This window comes from Gopherus evgoodei, chromosome 2 (assembly GCF_007399415.2).
Source record: "Gopherus evgoodei ecotype Sinaloan lineage chromosome 2, rGopEvg1_v1.p, whole genome shotgun sequence".
In the NCBI taxonomy this organism is placed as follows: Eukaryota; Metazoa; Chordata; order Testudines; family Testudinidae; genus Gopherus; species Gopherus evgoodei.
Window position 1 is genome coordinate 226826564 of NC_044323.1, and position 14924 is coordinate 226841487.

Sequence of the window (14924 nt, forward strand, 5' to 3'; positions counted from 1 at the left end):
CCCTGTACCGAGTGCAGTATACACCCCCTGGACACGTTGTGGAAGATGGAGTCAAGGATCTCTGAGTCACAATGGGGTCCCTGTTCTGCTTTTCAGACAGTGCAGCTAGGCACTCTCCCTTGCTCAAGGCAGATTACAAGGTGCCAAACTAGCCCTAAATATTTATTTTTGTTAGTAGTAGTATATTAAATATCACTCTTAATGGTGGATGTCACCAGGTGGTGCTGATAGTTAAGGCGCAAGATTTGTTCAGTCTTTGAAGAAAAGCTGGATTGTTAGTTTTCTAAGGTAGTTTCTGTAGTAAAGTGGCCATCTTGGAGTTAACTGAGTTACTCAAAGGATTATTATGGGATGGAGCTATGCCTCATCTTTCCCTACTACCTGTTTGGGAGCATTCCCTCACCCCTTTCCCTTCCCACTCCCCCAACCCCCAAACTCTCTCTGTTTGTTGTGATGCAGTTGAATAAAGCAGCAATTCTCCAGCCTTCAGGCAAGTGACAAAAATGTTATGTTTATTGCCCTGAGCAGACCCCTTTACTAAAGTTTCTTTGGGGGAGGTGGAGATATTGTAAGTGGCAATAGCGGTGGTTCCTTTGTAAATCCCTCTAAAAACTGGAATCTATTCTTGGAGCAAAGTTGGTCCCTAGAAACTGAGTATTGGTGTGTGGGTTGTGAGCCCTGAAAGAGGGGACTGCCGGCATGTTGTTTCACACTCTCTGTTCAAGGACTGGCTTATATAGAATAAATAAAACAAATTACACTAAGCAAATACCCATACTCTGCATCACAGACTTCTCGTCCAACAGGAAACTGACTGCAAGGCCCCAAAATTGTCTGCTTTTTGTTTAAATATATATATACAATTATATAGGATGGCTCCGGATTCAGGATGTGAAATGGATCATTTCACCTCTAGACGGATTTGTATTTCTTGTTCAGCACGGCAAAGTGTCTATTATCTCAGTATGTGCCAGCAGTTCTGACTGTGTAGTTTGAGTATGCATGTTCAGACTGTTTGGGATATTTGGTACTATATATCTCACAGTTTTGAAAGTAATATAATTTTAGAAATACACTTTTAAGGACTGTATCCTGCACTCCTTTCTCAGCTGAAACTGAATAAGGAGAACAAGTTCAGATGCTAAATAATTAAGCAATTTTAAGTGTGACAGAAATAAGGTACATTTTATTATCTATTGAGAAATACACAATTTAATGTAGAACCAAAATGCCATGAAAAGTCAGATTTCAAGCTTCTGTTAGACCACCTGTCCTGGTTTCCTAGCCTTCTGGCCTCTGTCTGCCATGCAGATGACAGATTAGCTGTGAACATCCTTTATAAAAGGAAATAGTGTTCTATAAAATTCACACCATGGTTTCCAATTCAGTATCAGTCAGGACATCCTAAAATAAAATTTGTTTCAAAAATAGATTGGTAGGGGGGAAATGTCAGGGTTAAAAGAAAACAATCTACTTATGTCAGTTTATTCTGAGAAAACTTGCCCGAAAAGAAGGTTTAATGTCTTGTTCAGGTGCAGTAGTTTTTTTGCTGATTAGGAGTAAAGCAATGCAAAATAACAATAGTGTTCTGTGAATCAAGTGTGATAAAGAAGAATTACCATACAGCAAAACAGGAAGTTTAAAAAAAGCAAAACAATTGATCTTCGAGAGAAAGAATGATATTTTATTTTTGTAGATTTAATTATTTAATGTTTATAGTTTTCTTATTTTAATTTTAATGTAGAATTATATACAATAATGTAAACTGCTCAGTAAATGCTATTAGTAAATGTACCACAGTACAGAGCTGTACAATAAAACTTAATTTTTGCTTTTGTTTTGTTTCAGTTTTGGGCCCAATTTTGCAGTCCTTATAGAAATGGGAATTTTGCTTATATAAGGACTGGAAGATCAGTTTCTTTCTCTACACATGCTGTGTGATATTCTCTAATTTATACTACATCTGGAGTTCATAGTAACAGCTATGGTTAAGGTTGCTTAAATCTTTCCATTGTAAAGGGCCTTTTTCAGTAGCTTATAATGTTGTCAAACTTTAACCTTTGGGGTTATAATTTTCTAGATCTGGTCTCTGCATAAGGATGGGGTTTTGTTTGTTTGAAATACAAACAGTCAACCCTTAAGATTGCCAGTGCTTTTAGGTCAACAAATAAGCTTACCTTGATAATGGTCTCATATGGGAATTCTTCCCTTCTAGAAGCCAGTGAACTATTTTAGCAAAAGAGTCATGCTTTATCTGTACATCTTAACAAAAGAGGCCAACTTTGACCATTAGATACAATCCAATCCAATTTTATTAGCCTAGTCCAGTCGTGGGCAAACTGTGGCCTGCCAATGGATTACCCTAACGGGCTGTGTGCGGCCTGTGGACCACAGGTTGCCCACCACTGATCTAGTCTGAAAGAACTTTTAAGTACTGTAGTATCACTTTCATAACAGTATAGGAAGACCTAATTGATCAATACATGCTATTTTGAGGAATAGGCTAAGCTTTTGTTTGTGAACATATAACTAGTTATTTATGTTAGCTCAATGCTCCAAGTAACATTACAGTCTTATCCATGTTGAACACATTTCTGAATTATAAAAGGAAAAACAATAATAAACCAGCCAACCTATAACTTAATACACGTCTGGCGATGTACAAACTGATTCCAATGGGAAGATACTTCTGCAGAGAGCTGAACAAGTGACCCAGGGATATGAAAGCATTAGCCCTACATACTCATACATACTAGTTAAGTGCCTAACTCTCCTGGAAAGTCACCTAGCTGGCATTTATACCTTTGAAAATCTCCCCTAAGAGGTTTTATGTGTCCAGAACTAGCCAGTTTTCTGGATTGAGGGCCAGATTAGGTTTCGGCAGATTATAAAACCAGAAGGGGCCATTTGTGATCACGTAGTTCAGTGGTTTTCAACTTGTGGTCTGTGGACACCTGGGGGTCTGCAGACTATGTCTAAGATTTCCAAAGGGGTCTGCACCTACATTCAAAGTTTTTTAGGGGTCCTCAAAAAATGATTGAAAATCACAGATCTAGTCTAATCTTCAGTATAACATAGACTGTAGGTCTTCTCTGAATTAATTTGTTTAAACTAGAGCATATCTTTTAGAAAAACATCCAAACTTGATTTAAAAAATTCCTGTGATAGAGAATCCATCACAATTCTTGGTAAATTGTTACACTGGTTAATTAGCCTCACTGTTAAAAAATTGCATCTTATTTCTCGTCTGAATTTGTCTAGCTTCAATTTACTGGTCACTGGGTTGCATTATACCTTTGTCTGATAGATTGAAGAGCCCTCCATTATCAAATTTTGGTTCCTCATATAAGTAAGTATAGAATGACCAAGACACCTTTTAACCTTCTCTTTGATAAACTGAATATATTGAATTCCTTGCATTTTTCACAATAAGGCATGTTTTCCTATCCTTTAATCATTCTCATAGTTCTCCTCTGAATCATCTCCAATTTATCAACATCCTTCCTGAGTTGTGAACATCAGCACTGGATACAGTATGCCAGTAGTGATTGCACCAGTGCCATATACAGAGGTCATATGACCTCTCTATTCCATATTCTTCTGTTTATATATCCAAGGATTGTATTAGCCCTTTTGGCCACAACATGGTGGTAGGGGCTTGTGTTCAGCCAATTGTTATTATTCACCATGACAAGTCCTTTTCAGAATCAGTGATTCCTGGGACAGAGCCCCATATCCTGTAAGTATTGCCTACATTATTTGTTCCTTGATGTTTGACGTTACATTTGGCTGTATGAAAACATATTTGCTTGAGCCCAGTTTACTAAGCAATCCAGATCACTCTGTATCACTGACCTGTCCTCTTTATTATTAAAGCAAAGATTCAGGGAGTTGTAATCTGCAAACTTTATCAGTAACGTTTTTATGTTTTCTTCCAGATCATTGGTAAAAATGTTAAATAAAATAGGCCAAGAACTAATCTCTATGAATCCCCATTAGAAACAAATCCACTCAGTGATGATTACCCATTTACAATTACATTTTGAGACCAATCAGCCAGTATTAATCCACTTAATATGTGCTATGTTGATTTTGTATCACTCTAGTTTTTTAGTAAAAATGGCACCAAGTAAACACCTTATAGAAATCTAAGTATATTACATCATCAACACTATTACCTTTATCAACCAAACTTGTAGTCTCATCAAAAAAAGGAAAGTTAGTTTGAGGAGACCTATTTTCCATAAAGTCATGTTGATTGTCATTAATTATATTACTCTCCTTTAAATCTTTATTAAAGGAGTCCCGTATCAGCGGTTTCATTATTTTGCCTGGGATCAGTGTTAGGCTGACAGGTCTATAATTACCTGTGTTATGCCATTTACCCATTTTAAATACTGGCACAACATCAGCTTTCTTCCAGTCATCTGGAACTTCACAAGAGTTCCATGACATAATTAAAATCATCAACATTAACAATTCAGAGAGCTCCTTGGCCAGCTCTTTTTAAACTCTTGTGTGCAAGTTATTCAGACCTGCTGATCAGGGCCGCCCAAAGAGGGCGGGGGCAAGTGGGGCAATTTGCTGCAGGCCCTGGGCTCCTTAGGGGCCCCCACGAGAATGGCTGAGGCTCCCACCCTGGCCCCAGCCCGACCTGACCCCGTCTCCGCCCCTCTCCTCAGCCTCAGCACATCCAGGACAGTCCCTGGACAGTGGTGCAGCGTGGCTCCGGCGAGGCCCCTGAGACCCTCCCCGCTCAGAGCCGCATGGTAAGGGGGCGGGGCTGCGAGCTCCAGGCTGAGCGGAGGGAGCTGAGCTTAGCCTGGAGCTTGCAGCCCTGCCCCCTTACCACGTGGCTCTGAGCGGGGCGGAGCTCAGGGGCCCCGCTGGAGCCACGCTGCACCGCTGTCCAGGGACGCTCTTGGATGGGCTGAGACTCTGGGAGAGGGGGGGAGCTGGGGGTAAGGGACCTGGGGGGTTGGCTAAAGGGCAGGAAGTCACAGGGACAGTCAGGGGACAGGGAAGGGGCAGAGGTTGGGGGTGGTCAGGGGACAGGGAGCAGGGGTGTGGTCCCGAGGTGGTGGTTGGAGGGGGTCTCTGCGGGATGGTGAGGGGACAAGGAGCAGGATGGGTCCTGGATTCTGAGTGGGGGCGGGCAGTCGGGGGCAGGAAGTGGGTGGGGGTTGGATAGGGGGCAGGGCCAGGCTGTTTGGGAGGTACAGCCTTCCCTACTCTAAAGCTCATTCAGCAGTTTGAGGCTTGCAGAAGAGCCAAGCTGTTAGCTTTTCCATTAGGGCTACCATCCCTTTCACTTCTCAAATGCCAAATTATAGTTTATATTTAATTTCAGTGCCATAGGGAGATTCATGTCAGAGGCAGGTAGCTTCATTTAAAATTAGCCACTGAGGGAGGGATCGCATGAGAAGAGCAATATCCTTCCCAACGCTACCAAGGGAGACCCCCCTCCCCTGCATTCCCTGAGGCTTCAGAGGGGTTAATTCAGTGGTTCTCAAACTTTTATACAGGTGACTCCTTTCACATAGCAAACCTCTGAGTGTGGCCCCCCCCTTATAAATTAAAAACACTTTTTTAATATATATAACACTATTATAAATGCTGGAAGCAAAGTGGGGTTTGAGGTGGAGGCTGACATTTCGCGACCCCCAGTAATAACCTCGTGACCCCCTGAAGGGTCCTGACCCCCAGTTTGAGAAGTCCTGGGTTAATTTAATTTTAGCACCCTGTGTCCATTCACATGCATGTGCTATTTTGAGCATTTCAGTTTTCACAACATAGGCTCATCCCAGATTCTGGAACAAGCTCAAATGCTCAGTTTGTGGAGTATGTACATAAGCTATACTAAAGACAAACCCACAGTAACCGTCTCCAGTTTGTCCATGGAGCCAGTCTCTAGGAAACAGATAAATTCATGGAGGTTAAGTCCATTAATGGCTATTAGCCAGGATGGGTAAGGAATGGTGTCCCTAGCCTCTGTTTGTCGGAGGGTGGAGATGGATGGCAGGAGAGAGATCACTTGATCATTACCTGTTAGGTTTACTCCCTCTGGGGCACTTGGCATTGGCCATTGTCGGTAGACAGGATACTGGGCTGGATGGACCTTTGGTTTGACCCAGTATGGCTGTTCTTATGTTCTAACCTAAATGAACCCAAAGTTATGGAGACAGATATGAGTCAAGGAAGCCAGCAGAGTATCAGAAACCTGGAAAAATCTCTGACTGGATAGGCTCAGGCATTTGGTCACAAGCTGAGGTGGTTCAAAAGTTTTGGATTTTTTTTAAGCAGAATTTTTTTATTGTTTCTGTAAACAATCAAACACAGCAAGCAGCAAATATTTGACCACACACTTCTGAAACCCCAAACCATGTTCAGGTTTTGGCAGACTAGTTTCAGCTTTTCAATTAAAAAAAACACAACAAATTTTGAAGGAAAGCAGACATTGTCCATGATTTTTTTCTGCTTTTTAGAAGCCTCTAGTTTTCGATCCAGAAAAAGTTTTGATAGAAAATATTTGTCCAACCCTTTTAATGAGCTTTCATGCCTTTTAGCACTAGCTGATGCTGAGAACCAGTGATACCTTGTAAAGAAGTTTTCTCAAAACTGGGTTTGTGTCTAGATGTGGAAGGCTTATTTTTCCCAGGGCCGCCCATGGGGGGAGGGAGAGCAAGTGGGGCAATTTGTGCCGGGCCCCGCAAGGGCCCCCACAAGAATATAGTATTGTATAGTATTGCAATTTTTTTTATGGAAGGAGCCCCCGAAACTGCTTTGCCCCAGGCCCCCTAAATCCTCTGGGCAGCCCTGCTGCTGATTTAAAAATATCTAGCTTTATTAGATGCTGTTTAACGTCCTACTAAGTTTAATATTGGAATGGAAATTATATAATCAATCATCATCATCAGACTACATCATCTAGCTTTTTCCCAAATACAAAACAGAAATATTTATTCAACATTTTGTTCTTTTTCTTCATTATTATTGACAATTCCACCATTGTTAGGAATCCGTCTGTTCCTATATATTTTAAATCTCCTCCTTATTGTCCATAACTCTGCTGACTATAGACTTCCTCTTGTGCCCCTTTGCTTCCCTTATCAATTTTCTTACATTCTTAGCTTCTGGTGTATATTCATTACTATCAACTTCCCCTTTCTTCCATTTGTTATAATTTTTTTAAAATGTATTTAATTATTTTATAGCTGCTTTCACTTTCCTTCTAAGCCAGGTTGGTTTTTTAACCATTGTGGCCTTTCTTGACTGAAGGATTGTGACTCTTTGCATATCTAGTAAAATGTCCTTAGTTCACAATTATCATTTATATTTTTCTGTTTAAATTATTTCTTTCAACTGATGTGGCTCATAATTATTTTCAACTTGTGAAATTGGCCCTGTTAATGCATCAAGTGTGTATATGTAACTATTTTGTGGGGCCATGTGCAAAATAACATGTAGAGGACTCTAACCAGTTTCCTTCCAATCTGTCATTGGCCTTAATTTCTGCATACTCATTACAACACACTCAGCCCTCATTTCTAGCTGCCTTCTGCTTAGTTCTGACCCTCCTTTGGTCATGGTGACCCCACAACCTGATTAGACTTGACAGTTGTCACATATCTTGTGTGATCTCATGCAGGCCACCTCTCATGCATTCCTGTTTGTGCTTGTTGAGCAGAGTTCCAAGCAGATCTGTCTTGCTGTGCCCCCTGCTGGAGCTGAGCAGAGATACAGCTCTTGAGAGGAGCTGGCAAGCTGCAGTGGCAGGAAGTGGAGGCAGCATCAGGGAGAAGGATAGGGGCATCAGTCCTGGTCTCATCCTGCCCTTTCTCCTAAACATATTTCCATCCACCCAAACCTTAGTCACCCCATCTTGCTGGCCTGATCTTCTTCCCAGAAACCCTCGGCTCTCCCATCGCTCCTTCCTCCCATCTTCCATCTGGATACCCACACAAACCCAGTTATTCCCCCCAGACATCTACTCTCAAGCCACTGAGCTGCCCTTATTCCTAAACTCAAATTCCTAGTTACACTCAGCTACCACCTTGGACACTCCCACAAACCCAGCTATGCTTCCCCCAGCCACCTAATCTTCTTCCCAGACTCCCCTATAAATGCAGCTACCCCACCTTTCAATCCCAGTCTGCCACCACTAAGCACCCAACTACTTCCTGGGTACTTTTTAGCACCCACCTAACTTTCATAGCTGACAAGTTTTGTGCAGCTCCATGTCCTACCTCGCCTCTGATAGGGCAGGGTGTGTAGTCATGCAAAATAACTTGCAAATTACTTATTGGGCCAATTTGAAAATTTGCAGAAAATGTCACACATGGAAGAGTAGAACCCTATGATGTTGAATAGACAAAGGCCATTGCTAGTTTGAAGGGAGATCTCCAGGAAATGAGAAAACAGGATCAGTAGCTGTCAGAAGGAGTGGCAAGTGCAGGTCATCTAGACCAGGGTTTCTCAACCCATGGATTGGGACCAAAAATTGGGCTACCAGAATGTTTCAGAGGGTCGTGTGGCAGCTCCTGTCCCACAGGGCCAGCTGGGCTTGCCTCTATGCTCCAGGCACTGCAACCTCTGGGGTCTCAGCAGCACTCATGTTTGGCCCCAGTCATCATGATGACGAGAGCTCAGTAGGCCAAATTGGAGTGAATGGCACTGCAACCCCATAAGCCAGGTCACATCTCCAGTCACAAAAATTTCATCCAGTTGTGGGGAGGGGCCAAACCTGAGCAGTGCTGCAACCCCAGCAGTTGCAGTGCTTGGAGCGGAGAGCCAAGCCCACCTAGCTCCACAGCACAGGAGCTGCAGGAGTCACCATTGTGAGGTGAGTGCCGGGCAGGACCCAAACCTCCAGAGGAGGGGGAAAGGGAAGGAAACGAACCCAGAGCCTCCGCCCCCCTACTACTTACTGGGTCGCAACAGGCCATAAGCATTTACAAATGGGTCCCGAGCCCAAAAAGGTTGAGGACAACTGATCTAGACAATATATCCCACCCTCCCGGATGTTACCTCAGCATTAAACCTCTTTTTCTTCCTCAGAGGGGTCCTTCCACTCTACCCTGCCTTCATCTGCTGCCAAATCATGTTCCCTTCCAGAAAGTAGCAGTGGGCAGATGGCCTGTGAACATCTAGGACAGTGGTAGGCAGCCTGCGGGCTGCACATGACCCATCAGGGTAATCCACTGGCGGGCCGCCAGACAGTTTATTTACATTGGCATGGCTGCCTGTAGCTCCCAGCAGATTTCCCACCTCTGATCTAGGGTAAGGGACTTCCTGACAAGGAACCCACAGTGGTTTTGTGGTGAAGAGACAGTTGGTATTGCAAGTGGGGAACCAAGAGGATCGGTGCTTATTTGGGGAGGGTTAGGAGAAGAAGACTGAAGGGTGTGAAGGGTGGGTTTGGGAATTAGAAGGCATATTGTTTGGCAGCTGGAAATGAGAAAGAATGTGGTACAGCTATTGAAGACAGGAGACCTAGCCTCATCTTCCACATTCGATTGAAGATGCAGCCCCATCAAGCTCGCACTCCAGTGATCTGATCTCAGAGTGATTGATGTATGCTTTACCATAGCAAGGACTGTATCTGAAAGGAAGATTGAAACTCTTGGTCAGAGTTGTATTGAGAGATTTTTGGGACTGTAAGTGTATCAGGACATGGGGCCCCTCATGCTTCTGCCTCTGTGTCCATGCCCCCTCTTTAGAATGGTGGTGGCTGGAGGGTTTCCCCACAAGTGAAGAGACAAAAGTATGGAGTCCACTTCTTCCCCCAAGAGCATCCACAGGGTCCGCAATCCCTTTGAAAATAGCAGGGGACCTTCCCCCCCCGGAGAAGCAGGTGTAAGAGCAGGAGGCCTCCAGCAGCTAGGGGGTAACTGTCTGGATGGATGGGTTGGGAAGCGCTTATTTGAGGATCACAGGAGCACATCCCACTCTAGCTCAGTCTCCTACTCATCCCTTATGCCCAAGAGGAGAGCTTTATGCCACTTGAAGAGTCCTTTTATACTGGGGGAATCTCTGACAGTTGTCTTCCCAGAGCAGTGTACAGAGGATCTGGCCCCTTGTATTTAGATTTGCTTGCAGACCCTGTGTCCTTTGTAAGAGCAAAAACTAACAATAACCTTGCTGGACTAACATTTATTAAAAGGGCTCTTGGAAATGGAGAACAGGTTCCCCTAACCTCCACGACAAATGCTTGACCTCCTTGTATCCTTTGCATCAAATGGCTGTATTTCCACCATTATTTATTTACTTAGCACACTCAGTCAAGAACAGGGAAACCTTGATGTTGGTTGGGTTTTTTTTGGTCATTGTGTAGATCACAGATATTTGCTGCATCTGTTTCCTGTTAAGGAAGCTTAGTGCTGCCTTTTGTCCAGCAGGTGGAACACTTGCTGCAGTTTGTGTAGCTTAGGAATCCTGCTATAACACTTGATTTTAAAGAGAATTTTAGGCTTGTTAGGTCTTCATGGCAAATGGCCAAATAGGCAGATTTTCCTTGGTACATTGAGGAGAGCTTGCTAGTCTGGGAAGCATAACATTATAAGTTCATGCAAAGTAAAGGCTGTGTTTGCACTAGAAAATGGAATTGTTAGTAAGTGAACTGATGGGTTGCACCAATGTATGCATCAACAGTGCAAAGAATTACACTGGCTATGCTGTTCTGTGTGCAGTTTTGCCCCATATTCACATTAGAACTTTACTCTATCCTGGTAGTTGTTTTGAACTGAGTACCAAACCCAGAGTTCATTGCACATTTTCCTGAAGCAGTGGCTTGTGGGAGACCTTGAAAGGCCTTCTGGTATCCTAGAGGCTGTGGGAAAGTGATCAGTACAACAATTGTAATATCTGCCTTTTGCTATTGTCAAAATATCTGTGAAAACAAGGAGGAAGTCTTCAGTACATCTTGTGGGGATGAGAAGGTGTTGGGACTTGTTGCAAATCATGTACAGTGGAACAGATAAGATGTGGCACCTGAGGCTGTGACTTATATTAAACAGCTGCGGTGGACCTGCTGTCCAGATTAGAAATGCTCTGTGCACATGGTTCTCAGCTGCAGGTAGGGAATTGGGGATGCAGGATACAGATGTCTGATGGAGGCAGAAGTAAATGTTAGCAGATGTTGCTGTTAAAAATCATTGCTTGTTCTGGAGGTGGTTTATCCTTATGAGTAGGTATGAGTTTCTTTGAATCTTATATATATACTGTATGACTTAAGATGAGGGAGTATATAGAAGAGTGAAGAAGGATGCATAGATGCAACATTAAATGCTAGCCTTGTTGCCTAAAATTTCATTTGCTTAAGTGGCAGGTATGCATTTTTTAAATTGTAATTTTTATATGGTCTATATGAGTTAAAAGGAGAGTTTAAAGCTGAGGAATGACTTGTGAATGTATTGATGTTAAAATACTGTATGCTCTTTAAACTCTTTATGCAGATAATTTGTCAATATAAACTTCATTAGTCACACAAGCAAGCAGGCCAGCTGCAATATGTAACCAGGGTAACAGTGAAAACAAAGGAAAATGTCTGTATTAAAAGAACATGAAACACGTCTATTTCCCTGTATGTGTGCAGGGGTGAAATGCCATGGGAAAGCACAGGGGGAAACTGGGAAGGACCAGTCTGTGGTGGTGTCCTGGTATTGTACTGTGGAGGAATTACATAAACACATCCAGGGACGCGTTGCTGGGATAGCAGTGCAATCTGTGTTTTGGATTTCACATCACCATTAAATAGTTCCTTGTGGGATGGTTGTTCATAAATTCTTTGTCCTTCTACCTAAATCTGTCCTATGTTTCAGCAATACTCTTGACTTTTTTCCTCTTCAAACCTAAACATTTGATCAGTCCCTTTTCATGTCCCTGCATGTGCAATACCAAATCTCCCTGGTTTTTCTTTACCTTGCCCTCAGCTTGATCAAACATTCGATTGCTTGTGATGTCTGCTTCCTAGCCTTCAGCGAGGTTCTTGTTGCTGTCCCGGTCATGCTAGTGAGAAACAAGAAATGGTCAGGTTAATAAGCATAACAGTGGCTCCTCCATCCTGTGGTATAATAACATGCAGTGTGATAAATGTAACAATTTCTGTTTAATTTAAAATTTCAGCGCCTTCTTTCAAATGTGTGTCTTGGGCCTAGAAATGGTAGAGACATAAGGTAACACTTTCCCCACAAAAATAATTAGATTGGGAATGGGGTGGGATTATTGGGAGATTGGGAGTGCAGTGGGCAGAGAAAGGGGTGGTGGGGTTCATTTCAAATGGAACTAAGTAAGAATTGGTAATAACTCTGTGCTGATGGTCCTGAAAGGCCCTATTTGGAAGAGTAGGGGACAGGACTGATAAAATGGATAGAGGTTAGCTTGGATGATATTGTAGGACCAGTTCCAGGGTCTGAAATTCTGTGATGGCACAAGAAAACTTGCTTGCCTCTCAAATTTGATTGCCAGGCTAGAAAACTGGATTTATCAAAAGTCTGCAGACATCACTCATGAGGACTTGGAAAATTTAGGAATAGAATTAATAAATTTCTCCACTAAATTTCTTGGCAGCAGGCTGGATGAGCTTTATAAGGATTTGCCTTCTCCCAGTTCGGGGTGTTTGCACAGGCATTTGCTATCAAATAATGTTTATATCTGTGTTTTATGTATTAAAAAGAAAGCAGAATGAACTGCAGTTGCATCTTGGTAAGAGCAAATTGCTAAAGAGCTGCCCTGGCTTATGTGCCAACGTGGACAATTATATGACAATGTATAACGTAGATGCTGGATCGATGATGCACAGCATGAAGTTCAGTCAATCAAATTTAACCTGTTTGTACACTTTCTATTGTATGGTTTCTGTCTAATTTTAAAAAAGGCTTCCCATTGCTTAGGCACCATTTTGTGACTGACCACATAGTACAGCTCAGTCAGCTGTTATGCATGCTGTTAGATAAGTCTTCCTTTACCAGGATCAGTAGCCGTGAAGCTGAGCATGGAAGGGGGTCACACTGAGGATGTTGAACCTGTCAGAACTAGATGGGAAAAGGGCCTGCAGCTGCCACTTTTGCTGTGGTGGCTGAGATACAGAAGAAATAGGGGCACCTGCAGGACTGGGGGAGGTACGGAGAGATTTCACTTTCTTCCTACTTGTGTTTGATTTAAGCAGCTAAAGTATCAATCACATGAGTTAGAGCAAAGTTTACATACATGGAGAGCACAATGAGAATGTATTTTTTGTAACTTACTGGATTGAAGTGATCTGTATCACTTCTTTTCTTTTATTATCAACATCTTGGTTTAAAACCAAATAGCAATTTCATCTCATGTTATCCAGTCTAAACTATTCTATCAGGTGACAGTTCCTGTCCAGGAGAGAAAGCAGCCTCTGTGGTTGCTGGCTTGTGGAAGTTCTGTGGACTGATTCATAGCTGCAGAGGCTGCTCCCTATTTCCAGGAGATGTTTCAGGAGCCGTCAGTCAAGGCTGCCCTTCCCATACATAAGTCTAGTCCCATGCCAGACTCAGGGGAATCACATAGTGGGATCCAAACTGGGAACAAGATTTTCCCAGCCTGCCTGACATATAGGAACTTGGTGACCCAAAGATGTTAAGTTAGTATGTGATTTGGAGTGCAGTTGGAGACAAGAAAAGTCCTTCAGACTGATATTTCCCTGCAGCTGTCCTATTTACTCAGAAGTAAATGGTGATTGTGGGAGAGGAACCCTTTATTCTGACAATAGGGAGGAGCACCCATAACAGCTATTAGGTGGTCCAGTAAGGGCAGACAACCAAGATATACCCTAGCAGCTAGTTAATCAAGAGAGGCATCCACCCACCAACCAAGGCATTTGTTTTGTATGGCTGATAAGCATCTCATGGTCCTGTCTATTTTTACCTCTTGAGGCCACAAATAGGACCTATGGACACACTGAATCCTTCACCTAAGAGGCAAGCTGACAACATGATTGTCTTATGAAAGGTGGGTCACAGCATGGGTGATGTGTAATGGAGGCTGAGCCTCCCCAAACCTCGTACTGCCAAGGGGTGCAGTGGCAGATAACTGCACGGGTCCATGAGGCCCAAGCCCAGGGGCCCTGGCCAATTTGTGGCTCCTAGAAAAATCTCCCCCTGCCATGGCCCTGGGGCTGAAGAGTGGAAAGGTTGAGGGTCTCCAGGCTCAGAGCTCTGTTGTGGTCCCACCAGGGCTGAGAGCTCGAGCCTGGCCAGGGCTGAGCTCTTAGCCCCCTCCCCCCACATGGCCCCAACTGAGCTCTCAGGCCCTCCTGCCCTCCCCTGTTGCCCTGGTGAGAGCAGTGAGCAGAGATGGAGCAGGGGGCTAGTCTCCCCAAAGAGAAGCTTCACCTGCTGCCCATGGGTCATAGCTAGGTTGGCTGGAAAGCGCTGCAGGGATTTTTGGGTGAGAAATACTCTACAAGACATAAGAATGTCTTGCTAATTAAGTCTAGTCTCTAGAATATATATTATGATTTTATTGTATATCTAATAATTTGTTTCTAGTACTTCTACTTGCAGCTACTTCTTGAATCGCTATGCTTTGTTAAACAAACTTGCACTTAATTTGACTATAAACGTATCTAAGTTTGTGTGTGAAGCAGAGCAGTGATGATGTGGAACTGGTACGCTGAGATGTTCTGCTTCTTTGGAAGCAGCAAATCTGTGAATACTGTGAATGGCCAGTGGACCAGGGGTTAGACACTCCAGGTAGATGCTCAGAAGGCGCAAGGGTTGCAGTGTGCTAGTCTCTAACTTGCAGAGTAACAGCAGGGCCTGTGAGGCCTAGAGGGGGTGCTTGTTTTACCTATGGCTGTTGGAGCTGGGGAACTGACTTATGGCAGCACAAACAAGATTTTCTCTCACTAAGGGCAGGTGGTAGCAAGGAGCTACCACTCTGTGTCCTCCCGGGAA